This window comes from Chionomys nivalis, chromosome 3 (genome assembly GCF_950005125.1).
Source record: "Chionomys nivalis chromosome 3, mChiNiv1.1, whole genome shotgun sequence".
NCBI lineage: Eukaryota > Metazoa > Chordata > Mammalia > Rodentia > Cricetidae > Chionomys > Chionomys nivalis.
The window spans coordinates 92,534,500-92,547,895 of NC_080088.1; the positions used below are offsets into that span (position 1 = coordinate 92,534,500).

Consider the following 13,396-nt stretch of genomic DNA (forward strand, 5'->3'; position numbering starts at 1 on the left):
GAAGTTGGCTCATTGGTTTAGAGCACTTTCTGCTCCTGCAGAGGACCCTGGTTCTCTATAGAACAGGCTTCATTTCCTCACTGCCTCGAGGAAATTAATTCCACTTCAGGAATCCCCCACTCCAGCAGCACTGGCTGCAGCTCTCCCCCACCTTCCTTCCCAGATGTCAGCTACTCTACTCTGAGGACCTTTGAAGGGAACTTGCCGGAGCTTGTAGTTCCATTTTTTAGGGCTCTTACCCAGTTTCCTTTTAATTGACATGCAGGGTCTGTTTAACTTCCTGCTGCTATTTTGTCAAATAGCTGTGGTTTAATAAAGACGCACACAACCCGTAACAGACTGTGTAATTGGAGCATTCCTGTCCCACAAGCTGAGGCTCTGAAATAGATCTTAGCCCTGAACCAGCACTGAGCTACTCAGGATTATTAAACGGAGATGATTAATCCTCCTTGCAAGGAAGGCAGGAGCTGTTTTAAGTAAATAAGCTGGCTTTGTGGAAACTTGGTTCTTTTTATGCAGTTTTTAAAAAGTGTATAATTCAAGGACTTTCAGTAAATTTCCCCTAGTTGTGCAAACATCACCCTAAACCCATTTTTAAAACATTTCCATCACACCAGTGAGATCCATCACACCCATCCATACTGGCCCCAGCTCCTAGCCCAGACAGTTTCTCCTCCGTTCTCTGCCTGCAGACTTCCTGCGTATTTCCTGTAAATGCAGTCATACAATAGCTGGCTTCTTTTTTGTTGTTATTGTTTTATTGTGCTGTTGTAGGACAAGGGGAGGGAGGGAAAAGGAGGGAGGAGATTCACAATGCCTGTACATGTAGAGGCCAAAGAGTAATGTCACTGAAGTCTCCATCTTTGTTCTGTTTTGTTTTGTTTTGTTTTGAGAGAGGGCCTCATGTTGCTCTGGTTTATCTGGAACTCACTAAATAGACGAGGCTGGCCTTGAACTCACAGAAATTCCCCCACTTCTACCCTGAGTGCTGAAATTAAAGGACTGTGCCACTGCACACTATTTTTCTCCATCCTTTTGTTTAAAGCATTTTTATTTTATTTATTTTTGTGTATGAGTGTTTTACTTTCTGCATGTCTGTGCACCGTGTGTCTGTTTGGTACTCAAAGATGCTAGAAGAAAGCATTGGGTCCCCAGGATCTGGAGTTACAGAGAGAGAGAGGGTTGTGAGTCACCGTGTAGACTGAATCCTCTCCAAGAGCAGCCAGTGCTCTTAACAGGTGAGTCAACTCTCCAGCCTTCTCCATCTTAAATTTTGAGGCAGGGTCTGTCACTAAACCTGGAGCTCACCAATTGATTGACTGGATGGCCATTAACCACAAGCACACCCCTCCACGCCCTGATTTTTTTGTGGGTTCTGAGGACACTTTACCTGCTGAGCCATTTCCCCAACCAGCCCATAGCTACTGCATTGACTTAACTAACACCCACGTTTCAGATTCCCTCAAATTATACATGTGTCCTGTGTCAGTATGCCATGCATTTTTGTCACCGTTTCATTGTGCAGATGAACCGTGTTTTCTACTAAGGACATACTGCTGTATATGAGGAGCTTTATCCTGCTTGTTTCATACTAGCCCTTGGACCTGAGTCTTCAAGCACACTGGGCAGTGCTCTACCTGAGCCCCTTACTTCTTCTCACTTGGTATTTTGACACACTCTCACGAAGACACCCAGGCTGGCCATGAACTTGAGATCTGATTTTTCCCACTTCAGCCTCCCTAGTGGCTAGGATTCCAGACCTCAACCACCGGACCATGTTGTTAGGAAGCTTTTTTTAAAAAAAATTTATTGATTTTTATTGAGCTCTACATTTTTCTCTGCTCCCCTTCCCACCTCCACCCCCCTCCCCGCTTCAATCTTCTCTCAAGGTCCCCATGCTCCCAGTTTACTCGGGAGATCTTGTCTTTTTCTACTTTCCATGTAGATTAGATCCATGTAAGTCTCTCTTAGAGTTGTAAGGAAGGATAAATATGAACAGTACTCCCGAAGGGCTGAGTCTTTATTCTTTTACTGTTGTTTCTCCCTTCTTCCAAAATTATCCTGTATTCAAGGCCAGCCTGGTCTACAGAGCTAGTTCCAGGACAGCTTCCAAAGCTACAGAGAAACCCTGTCTCAAAAAAAAAAAAAAAAAAAAAAAAAAAAAAATCCTATATTCCATAAGAACTGGGGTGTCTTAGTGATGGTAGCTTTGTAGTTGTTCTAGTGGGGTCAGTCCCTGGGGAGGAGTTTGTCTTTCCAGGTAAGCACTGGGAGAGCTCTAAAATAGTGAAAGCAAGCCTGATGTGATAACTCCCCTTTCCATCCTCGCTATTATAGACACTGAACCCAGAAACTACTTTTTTATAGTGTGCGTGCATGTGTGTCTGTGTGTGCATGTGTGTTAGTATGCACTTGTGCATCTGAATGTCCTCAGATGCCAGCTGGCAACCAAACTCTGGTCCTCTGCAAGAGCGACCAGTGGTCTTAGTTGCTGAGCTATCGCTCTAGCCCTGCCTCCCCTTTGACTTCTCGATGAATGTTCTCCTCTAAAAAGGAACTCACTGACTTTACGGTAGAATGTGATAAAATATTGTATCTTCCCCAGCCAGCTTCAAAGAGCCAAACTCTGTGATGCACCTCTATTTACCAGGCTTTGAAATTTTTCAAAAATACCAAGTTAAATTCTCCCCCAAAAAGTGGAAAACATGGTGCTTTGAGAGACAAGTCATTGACACCTTTCAAATGTCCGCTTTGTCCAGAAGTCCTTACTGCTCCAGCTATGGAAGGATGACACTTCACCTGGCACAGTTCCTGCGTAAACGCCTAATGTTTCTCCAAGGAGGTGTCCCCGACATGGCCTGGCTTTGGCTCTGAGCATTCCAGACTGTTCTCTGAAGAATACCCTCCTAGATGGTACTGCCATCACACAAGTCCCCAGTCTTCGTTCTTGAATGGCTGGCACATTTGTTTGCTTTGTTTTGAGACAGGCTGTCCCTGTGTCACTTGGGCCAGCCTCCAACTCAGGACTTCCTGCCTCCACCCCTCCCCCAAAGTGCTGGGATTGCACATGTGTACCACCGTGCCTCACTGAAAGCTAGGACAGGGTATTTGCTTCACATCCACACAAAGGGGAAAGGCAGGGATGATCAGGAAACCTAAATGTTAGCTGTGGTTTGTTGGCAAGTTAGTTTCGTGTAAGTAATTTCATTCAGACTTTAAGTCCTGCCTGGGACTGTGCTCTGACTCCACAGAGATCTAATGGAAGCTGTTTGCTGGTGACAAACGAGGACCTGGATAAAGGTCATTTTGCTCCATCTTATTTGTTTCATATGGTAATTTTTATTTTTGGTAAGGCTGAAGTTAACTAATGTGAAGTTAGCTAAAGTAACTAATTTTTGTTAGGTTAATTAAGAGTAATTAAAGAGAAGCAGGTGTGGTAGCACAAGCCTTTAATCCAGGTACTCAGGTAGCTGAAGGAGGAAGAAGGCAAGTCTGCAGTACACGCATGTACACACATACATACAGATCAACCAAGTTTTGAATGTGATGAAAGAATCCAATAATAAAACAGAAGCAGAATGCACAGTTAAGCAAAGATGCCTAATCAAAAATCTTTTTTTGCTTTTTAGTCGTTGAAAAATGCAAATGTCATAATTTCACCCAGATGTTTATACCTTGAATTGTTTCTTTTGTGGGAGGGTGGTATTGGGACTCAGACCCAGACCCCATACATGCTAGACAAGTACTCCACTGCTGAGCTCCATCCTAGCCCTCAGTTCCCTTCGTATTTTGAGACAGGGCCTTGCTGTATAGTGCAGGCTGGCTTCGCGCTTAGGCTCCTCTTGTCTTAGCTTCCTGAGTAGCTGAGATACTGATGTGGCCCAGCTTTTTGGTTTTTTTTTATTTGTTTGTTGATTGGTTGTTTTTGTTGTTTGTTTGTTTGTTTTTTAAATCTTTTCTGCTTTGAGCCAGCCTTAGCCACTGAGGCCATTGGTGTCAAAATACTCTTAATACACATGGGTATATGGGTCTGTGTTCTGGGTGGCAGGTGTGTCACAGTGTTAGCCTCAGACAGCAGCAGGGGTGGGTGAAGGGAGTTTATCATGTCAGACAAGGCCTTGACTCACAGGGAGCCAAACAAAGCAAGCATCCTTCAGAGGGCCGTTTGTGCTGCAGTTGAGCCATCTGCCATGTGAAGCTGTCACACTGGCAAGTTGGCAAGTGTGTACTGCCATTCATGATCAGATGAGGTCATTCTGTGTCTACCTCTCCTGAGGAATATGGGGACAACAACCTTCCTGTTTACACCACTCTACACATCACCCTCTGTGTGTGAGAGTATGTGTGTGTGTGTGTGCACACGTGTGCATACGCTAGGGCAGGGTCTCATAAAATCCTGCTAACCTCTCATCAGCAGAACATTCAAGAAGTGAGAAACTCTGAGAAGAAAGGAGAAGACGACTTCTGTTTGTTATCTCTGGTCAGAAGCCAGGAAAGAGCTCTAAGCCCCTTGTCCTCCCAAAGTTCAAGTTGAGAGTGCTAGTTGAAGGGAGTAGCTTGCTGAGTCCTGGGACTGCGGGCCCAGGAGGCATCAGGCAAGAGAGGCAGCACAAGGGCCCTTTATGAGGACAGGCCCCACAGAGAAGCCTGGGTCCCCTTGCCCTCTGCCTGGCCTCCCAACTGGCCGCAGCGCCTGGGCTGCATGGCAGAGCTTGCCTCTTCTTGCTTCAGAGGGCCCACTGCCCCCACATAAGGGATGACTCAGGGTCTGGCAGGCAGAAGCTGCTTGGAACCTTTTTCTTTTTGTTCAGCATGTGGTGGGAGAGCTTAAGGCCTTGTCATATCCAGCAGGAAGACTGTGTGACCCCTTCCCTTTGGCAAGCCTCCACCACCAAATAGGAGGGACTTCCATATGCCTGGCCCCTCATTGTCTTGCAGCTCTGTCTGTACCCCTGGTCTTCTCAGGGGAGAGCTGTCGCCCTTATTCATAGGTGGCCTAGTGTAGTCAGTAGGAGGCACAGTTGCACTTCACTTGTAGGCAGAAAGCCTAGTCAGTAGCTTTTTGTCATCCACAGTTCTGTTCTCAGACTCTGTGTGTGTGTGTGTGTGTGTGTGTGTGTGTGTGTGTGTGTGTGTGTGAATATGTAGAAGCCAAAAGATTGGCATTGGGTATTTTATTCTGTCATTGTTCACCTTAGCTTTTGAGACAGGATTTCGCACACACATATGCACACACACGCACACATGCGAGTGACAAACTGTGCATCTACATCCAACTTTTACATAGTGATCTCAAAAAAAAAAAAAAAAGCCTAGGGGCTGGGAATGGCTCAGTGGATAAAGTGCTTGCTGCACAGGCAAGAGGACCTGAAGAGTTAGACTGCCAGACCCTGGGAACTTGCTGACCAACCTGCCTAGCCAAAGTGGTGAACTCTAGGTTCAGTGAGAGACTTTGTCTCAAATAATAAGGTAGAACAGAAAAGAAGAAAGAAAAGAAAAAACAGAAGCTGGAAAACAGTAGAATAGTTTTGACATCCAAAGTTGGTCTCTGACCTCTACACATATATACACACATATACAGGCACATATACATACATGCATACATACATACATACATACATACATACATACATACAGTAAGTCATGATCAAATTGAGTTTGTTCCAGGAAGGCAAGTTGGCCAAACATTAGAAAGTTAAATGTGGGGACTGGAGAGCTGGTTGAGTTGGTGGAAAGTGCTTGCCATGCAAGCTACTTGATCTGAGTTTGATGCCCAGAATTCACAGTAGAGAGAACCAACTCATCTAACACTCATGCGCCTGCATGTGCACAAACAACAATAACAAAAATAATAGTAAATAAGCTAAAAATAATGAAGTATATATAAATACTTGTCACATCCAGGATAACTAAAAAAAATGGTGGGAAAGCATGTACACATTTTAAGAGTAGTCAAATAGTCAGGACCCATAACTGAGTGGAAATTTAGAATAAACTCCACAAATACCACAACCCCCAGCCAACAGAGCTCTTGTCCTAAGTTCAGGGCATTTCTTCCTTATTCTTTCTTGTGTTTTGTCACCTAAATATTGCTAACTGGTAAACTATGGGAGCATACAGCTTGCACCTGGCCTACCTCCTTAACCTCCTCCTCATTTTGGAGTCTGATGCTGGAGGGCAGTGACACCTGCCTCTCACATTGCAGAAAGCTAATAACAGCAGAGGACATCAGCTGATGCCTGGCTCCTAGAAAGCATGGTACATGCATTAGGGAGGCTTTGGCCTCTTGTTAGTGTCTGTGGCTGGGCCTCTCTGTGTATCCTAGGGTGGGTTGTGATGCCCCTGGCTCAGTCTTCCCAAGAGCCGGCATTGTAGGTTTGTGCCACCATGTCTGACTTGTCTATTAATTGTTATAACTAGTGTTGTGTTCAGTTTTGTCTGTGTTTTATTTTTACGTGTATAAATACTTGTAAGGCCAGGCATGATGGCACATGCCTGTAATTCTAGCACTCTGAGAGTTGGAGACCACCCTGGGCTACATGAGACCCTGACTCAAACAAACAAACAAACAAACAAAAACAGGAACAGAAATGTTACTAGCTAGGTATAGCAGGGTTGTTTCTGAGTTTGAGGCCAACCTAGGCTACAGTAGAGTAAGACTCTGCCACCACCACCCTCCCCCAAAAAGACAAACTTTGCCCTGACTTGGCAAAATATTACATCTTTTGAGATGTATTTTATCCATATGATGATTGTAACCTCCGTGCCTGTGGTGTTATGTTAATTAATGGCAGGGCTGAGTTGAGTGTCCCCTGAACTTAAGAGGTGGTCACTTGACACTGGGCTGTCCAAACCATCCTCTGCGGACCAGTGGCTCTCCTAGCAAGTGTCTGGTCCCTGAGACTTCTTCAGGGTCAAAATTACATTCTCACCACTAACAAGCCAGCCCCGACTTGCTCATCCCCTCTCACCTGTGAGAAATGTCAGGGTGTCGTTGCTCTGATACCACACTAGATATGTATATTCTTGGCTTTGAAAATGTTCTCAGAGCTAAACCTGACAGCATAGGCCTGTCATCCCAGCTGCTCTGGAAGCCAAGACAGGAGGACTGCAAGATCAAGATTAGCCTGGACTCTAAATGAAAACTCTAAAGAGGGCTGTGGCTAGGGCTTAGAGGTAGATCCTTGCCTAGCATGTGAGGCTTTAGTCCAGCCTCTAGCAGTGGGGGGTGGGGTGTACTTCTTCAGTTTTCATTTCTACTGCAAGAATTATTGAAAGTTTGAGCTACTAAGTGTTTTGGGCTCCAAGTCTGCTTTATTTGGGAATAGGGTAAAAATCCAGGGGCTTTCCAGGAGCTGAAGAAACAGGTGCTGACTCACCCTTGTTCAAGGCTAGAACTTCCCAGCAGGCTGTGGGGTTTGCTGATTGCTTATTAGCATCTCTGCCTGTGGGTTGGTCTTTCTCATTGCTGGGGACCAGGTCTAGACAGGTGCTAGACAGTAGGCAGTCTAGGGGTTACTAAGCAGGAAAGGGGAAATATCTGACAAAGTCAATCTTGAAAAACACACATCATGCAGGGCAGTGGTGGCACACACCTTTAATCCCAACACTCAGGAAGAGGCAGGTGGATCTCTGAGTTTGAGGCCAGCTTGGTCTAGAGTTAGTTCCAGAACAACCAGAGCTGTTACACAGAGAAACCCTGTCTTGAACCGCACCCCCAAAAATGAAAACAAAGAAAGACACACATTGGGCTGCTGAGATGGCTCCAGTTAGTCCCTGGAGCCGACTCCTACAAGTTGTCCTCTGACACACATGCACACACAGTGGTGTACACAGGCAGACAGAAACATAAACTTTTGAAAGTCAGGTGTGACACACACATTTAATCCCAGCCTTTAGGAGGCAGAGGCAAATAGATCTCTCTGAGTTCAAGGTCAGCCTGTCTACATAACAAATTCCAGAATAACCAAAGCTGTATGGTAAGATCCTGTCCAATAAATAAATAAATAAATAAAATAAAAATAAAAACAGGTACAAAAAAGAGTCTCTTAAGGGTTTTGAATGGCTGAAGACATGTATCTTTATGCAGTAAACAGGACCTCTGAGACTCAAGGGACTGCTGGGGCTGAGGGCACACTAGGGAGTATGACATTTTCTTTTATGGCTCATAGTTTCCTATCCCTAAAATACTGCTTTCTATAGCTGGATAGCAAACAGCCTCTATATAGCAACTTAAAGCCACAGATGCCTCCTGTGCAGGTGGCGTAGTGCGTTACACAGAGGGTAGGGGACAGGACTGTACTCTCAGGTCCTCAGCAGTTCAAGTGTCTTATGTGCCCTCATCTAAGTTCTGTGACTGACTGATGTCTCCATTTTTTGGTAGCTGTCAATAAAGAACATTCTCAGCTCCTCCTTATTACCTACTACCTTGACTTGTGTCCTCCAAGGTCCCTGTGCACATGACATCTATGCTGTACCACTAATCCTCAGCCACGTATTGCACTAAACAGGAACTTCTCCTTCCTTTTGCTGATGCCAGCGCCTAAGCTAGCAACAGGGACATGTCTAACAGTAGTCAGCCTTGAAAGCATACACAAAGACTGCTCTAGACCATTGAGACCTAATCAGAGGTGGACAGTGTTCCCAAGCATGATACCCAAGACTGTCTTGTCCTCCATACATGTATGCGAGCACGCACATACACACACAAGCACCAGATATGGACTCCTTCTTCTGGATGCTTATGCTACTGCCTCAGTAGAACCAAGAAGGAGTGGCTCCAACTGTGAGCTGTCACCCCAGTTCAGTCTGCTGGGTGGAATAGCTGTGATCCAGCAGCTTCCTGTCTTTGTGTTGGGGGTTGGGGGAGGGGATGTGTGAACAGGACCAGGAGAGGGAACAGTCAGCACAGGGGCTGAGCCACTTGGCCTCTTGACAGTGGCTTCCTTGCATAGAGGGTGGGAACTGGTGTGTGAGGAGCCCGTGTTGCCTGGAGAGGCAAGAGCTTGTTTCTGGACCTCAAGTGCCTCCTCTCACCTCAGAGTTTGGTTGCCAACCACCAGGGCCGCCTTTGCTGCTTATCGTGGGGGCTGGGTCAGGGGGACCTTCAGCTGCAATTCTGGGAACAAAATCTTCTCTTTGAGTCATCCCTGTGACCTTCTCTCTAGAACAGGAAGGAAGTGACTGTTCACCTCTTCCTCTGGGCCATCTGGGACAAAGGACAGAGAGACAAACAAGGGCCAGGCTTCATGTGCACATATGTCATCTCCGCACTGAGAAGGCAGAGGCAGGAGGATCATTAGTTCAGACCAGCCTAGGCTGCATCATGAGATTCCCCACCCCACCCCCATATCTCAAAGGTTTTAAAAACAAAACAACAGGGACTGGAGTGATGGCTCAGAGGTTAAAAGCCCTGGCCACTCTTCCAAAGGACCTGGGCTCAATTCCCAACAAAGCTGCCTGTGACTCCAGTTCCAGTGGATCTTGCATCCATCCTGACACAGACATACATGCGGGCAAAACCCCAGTGTACATAAAAAATAATCTTTAAAAAAAAAGGAAGAAAGAAAGAAAAACTTGATTTAGAGGTTGGTGAGCCCTGTTCTCAACTTCTTGTCAACAAATCACAAGCTATAATGGGTGCCCTGTCATGGTCTTTACTTGGAGGTGGGTCAGATGGCATAGTATTTATTTGCCTCACAAGCATGTGGACCTGAGTTTGACTGGTGGCACATGCCAGTAATCCCAGCATCTGTAGGCAGAGACAGCAAGAACTCTGGGGTTCACTGCCATTTCAGCCTGGATGATCTCCAGACATTGAGGGACCCTGTTTTAGAGAATGACACCCAAGATTGTCTTTTGACCTCCACACATGTGCATGCGCACATGCACACATATATGCACTCTTCAAGGCATAAAGTAAAAGAATAATTTTTGGGTTTTTTTTAATTGATATTTATTGAGCTCTACATTTTTCTCTGCTCCCCTCCCTGCCCCTCTCTCCTACCCCCTTCAGTCCTCCCCCAAGGTCCCCATGCTCCCAATTTACTCAGGAGATTTGTCTTTTTCTACTTTATACTTCCCATGTAGATTAGATCTATGTAAGCCTCTCTTAGTGTCCACATTGTTATCTAAGTTCTCTGAGATTATGGTTTGTAGGTTGGCTTTCTTTGCTTTATGTTTAAAAAACACCTATGAGTGAGTACATGTGATAATTGTCTTTCTATGTCTGGGTTACCTTACTCAAAATAATGTTTTCTAGTTCCATCCATTTTCCTACAAAATTCAAGCTGTCGTTATTTTTTTCTGCTGTGTAGTACTCCATTGTGTAAATGTACCACATTTTTCTTATCCATTCTTTGATCGAAGGGGCATTTAGGTTGTTTTCAGGTTCTGGCTATGACAAAGCTGCTATGAACATAGTTGAGCACATGTCCTTGTGGCACAATTGAGCATCCTTTGGATATATACCCAAAAGTGGTAATACTGGGTCTTGAGGAAGGTTGTTTCCTAATTTTCTGAGAAATCGCCACACTGACATTCAAAGAGGTTGTACCAGCTTGCATTCCCACCAGCAATGCATAAGTGTTCCCTTTTCCCCAAAACCTCTCCAGCATAAGTTGCCATCAGTATTTTTGATCTTGGTCATTCTTAGAGGTGTGAGATAGAATCTCAGAGTTTTGATTTGCATTTCTCTGATGACTAAGGATGTTGAACATTTCCTTAAGTGTCTTTCAGCCATTTTAGATTCTTCTGTTGAGAGTTCTCTGTTTAGGTCTATACTCCATTTTTTTAAATTGGATTATGTGATCTTTTGGTGTCCAATTTCTTGAGTTCTTTGTATATTTTGGAGATCAGGCCTCTGTCTGATGTGGGGTTAGTGAAGATCTTTTCCCATTATGTAGGCTGTCATTTTGTCTTGTTGTCCGTGTCCTTTGCTTTACAGAAGCTTTTCAGTTTGGGGAGGTCCCATTTATTAATTGTTTCTCTCAGTGTCTGTGCTGCTGGGGTTCTTCTATTTAGGAAGTGGTTCCCTGTGCCAATGCATTCAAGTGTACTTCCCACTTTCTCTTCTATAAGGTTCAGTGTGGCTGGCTTTATATTGAGGTCTTTGATCCATTTGGACTTGAGTTTTGTGAATGGTGATAGATGTGGGTCTATTTTCATTTTTCTACATGTTGATATCCAGTTATGCCAGCACCACTTGTTAAATATGCTTTCTTTTTTCCATTTGATATTTTTTTGTTTCTTTATCAAATATCAGTTGTTTGAAGATGTGTGGATTGATATCCGGGTCTTCTATTCAGTTTCATTGGTTCTCCTGTCAGTTCTTATGCCAGTACCATGCTGTTTTCAGTACTATAACTCTGTAGTAGAGTTTGAAGTCAGGGATTGTGATGCCTCCAGAAGTTCTTTTATTGTCCAGGATTGTTTTGGCTATACTGGGTTTTTTGCTTTTCCAAATGAAGTTGAGTGCCGTTCTTTTGAGATCTTTGAAGAATTTTGCTGGGATTTTGATGGACAAGAATAATTTTTGTCTCAGTGCTGTCTTGTTGCCCGTGTGTGCACACTTATTGAGAATGCACAAAGTAAAGGCGACAGGTGAACCCAGGCCCACTGTCATCTCTAAAACTAAAGTTCTTATGGAATTTAGAGAGCCACACTCTGGGATTCATGGAGGAATTGTTTTCCAGTCTTCAGCTTGCTTGCTTTTTATTATAATTATTGTTGTTACTACATTTATTTTGTGTGTGGGGGGGTGTGCACACAGGCACATGCATGCTGTGGCACACATGTAGAGGTCAGAGGAAAACTTTGTGGAATCAGTTTCTACCTCCATAGGTTCCAGGGATCAAACTGAGGTCATCAGCTATGACAAGTGCTCTCACCACTGAGCCACCTCAGTAGCCCTCATCAGTCATGGCAATAAGTGTTCTTACCACTGAGACAACTTACTAGCCCAGCCTTTGATTTCTAAAGGAAACTTTGCATGCTCTAACCCCCCCCCCAAACACACATATGTGACTGTCCCTTTAGTCACCACATAGCAGCCTCTCAGTTCCTCTAGGGTCCTGTGAGTGCCATTGCATCAGTTAGAAGGCAGGGCCATGAGTGATGCACACACACAGGGGCATTGGTTGTTCTGTGGCCCAGTTTGTGTCCAGAAGAGAGATTCACCATTAAAGATTCTCCTTGTTCTGGGTTGTAAATCACAGAGAAATTCTAGAAATTGGACTGCCCATCCTTGTCCCTTCTCCTCAAGACTTAATGTTTTTACAGACATCACCCAAAGCCCCTTGGGCCATGTGTGTCAGAGGCAAAATCACACAGCAGCCTGGATTTTACTTCTAGCCCTAGTTCTTTTTACTGGTGTGACCTGGAGGTGTCCATATCCACCATCTATACCAGAAGGCTGCAGGGAAGCACCAAGAAGAAGAATTTGAATCTGGGGCTGGAGCTGCCAGAATAACAGTTGTTTTGTTTACTTACTTATTTTGAGACAGGGTCTCTCATATCACAGGCTGGCCGCAAACTGACTCTGTAGCTCAGGATTTCAGGATTATAGGTGTGCCTACCATACCCAGTTTGTGTGGTGTTAGGAGTGGAACTGGGGGCTTCATGCTGCATGCTAGTCAAACACTCTAGCACTGAGCCACATCTCCAGCCCTTGAAGCAGCTTTTTCTTTTTAAGTTGTGGGGTTCAGGAACTATTTTTGTGTGGTGGTTGTTTTGTTTTTCTGAAATAGGGTATTGCTCTATAAGCCTATCTGTGTACTCACTGTGTAGTCCAGGTTGGCCCTGAACTGTGATAATCCTGTCTCAGCTTCCCAAGAGTTGGCATTATGGATGTGTACCATCAACACCTGTATTATTTTTGGGGAGTGGCAGGGGGTTGAGACAGGGTTTCTCTGTAGCTTTGGAGCCTGTCCTGGAACTAACTCTTGTAGATCAGGCTGGCCTCAAACTCACAGAGATCCACCTGCCTCTGCCTCCCGAGTACTGGGATTAAAGGCGTGCACCACCACCGCCCAGCTTGTATTATCTTGTAAACTACCTCTGAGTCCTATGTTGCTTCCCATTGCTGTAACTCAGAACAACTTGAGGCAGGAAAGGGTTTCTTCAGGCTTACACTTCACCTTGCAGTCAATCACTAAGGGAAGTCATGGCAGGAACTCAAGCAGGAACCTGGAGACGGGAACTGATGCAGAGACTGTGGAGGACCACCGCTTACTGTCTCACTTCTGGTTTGCTCATCGATCTTTTTTTTTTTTTTTTTTTTGAGACAGGGTTTCTCTTTGGCTTTGGAGCCTGTCCTGGAACTAGCTCTGTAGACCAGGCTGGTCTCGAACTCACAGAGATCCGCCTGCCTCTGCCTCCCGAGTGCTGGGATTAAAGG

At 45.0% G+C, this 13,396-nt stretch overlaps 1 protein-coding gene across 1 annotated transcript in view; it reads left to right on the forward strand.

The window, feature by feature from the left end:
• Gna12 (G protein subunit alpha 12) overlaps positions 1 to 13,396 on the forward strand; it is an 83,469-nt gene that overhangs the window by 65,408 nt on the left and 4,665 nt on the right. The gene's annotated exons all lie outside the window — the stretch shown is intronic.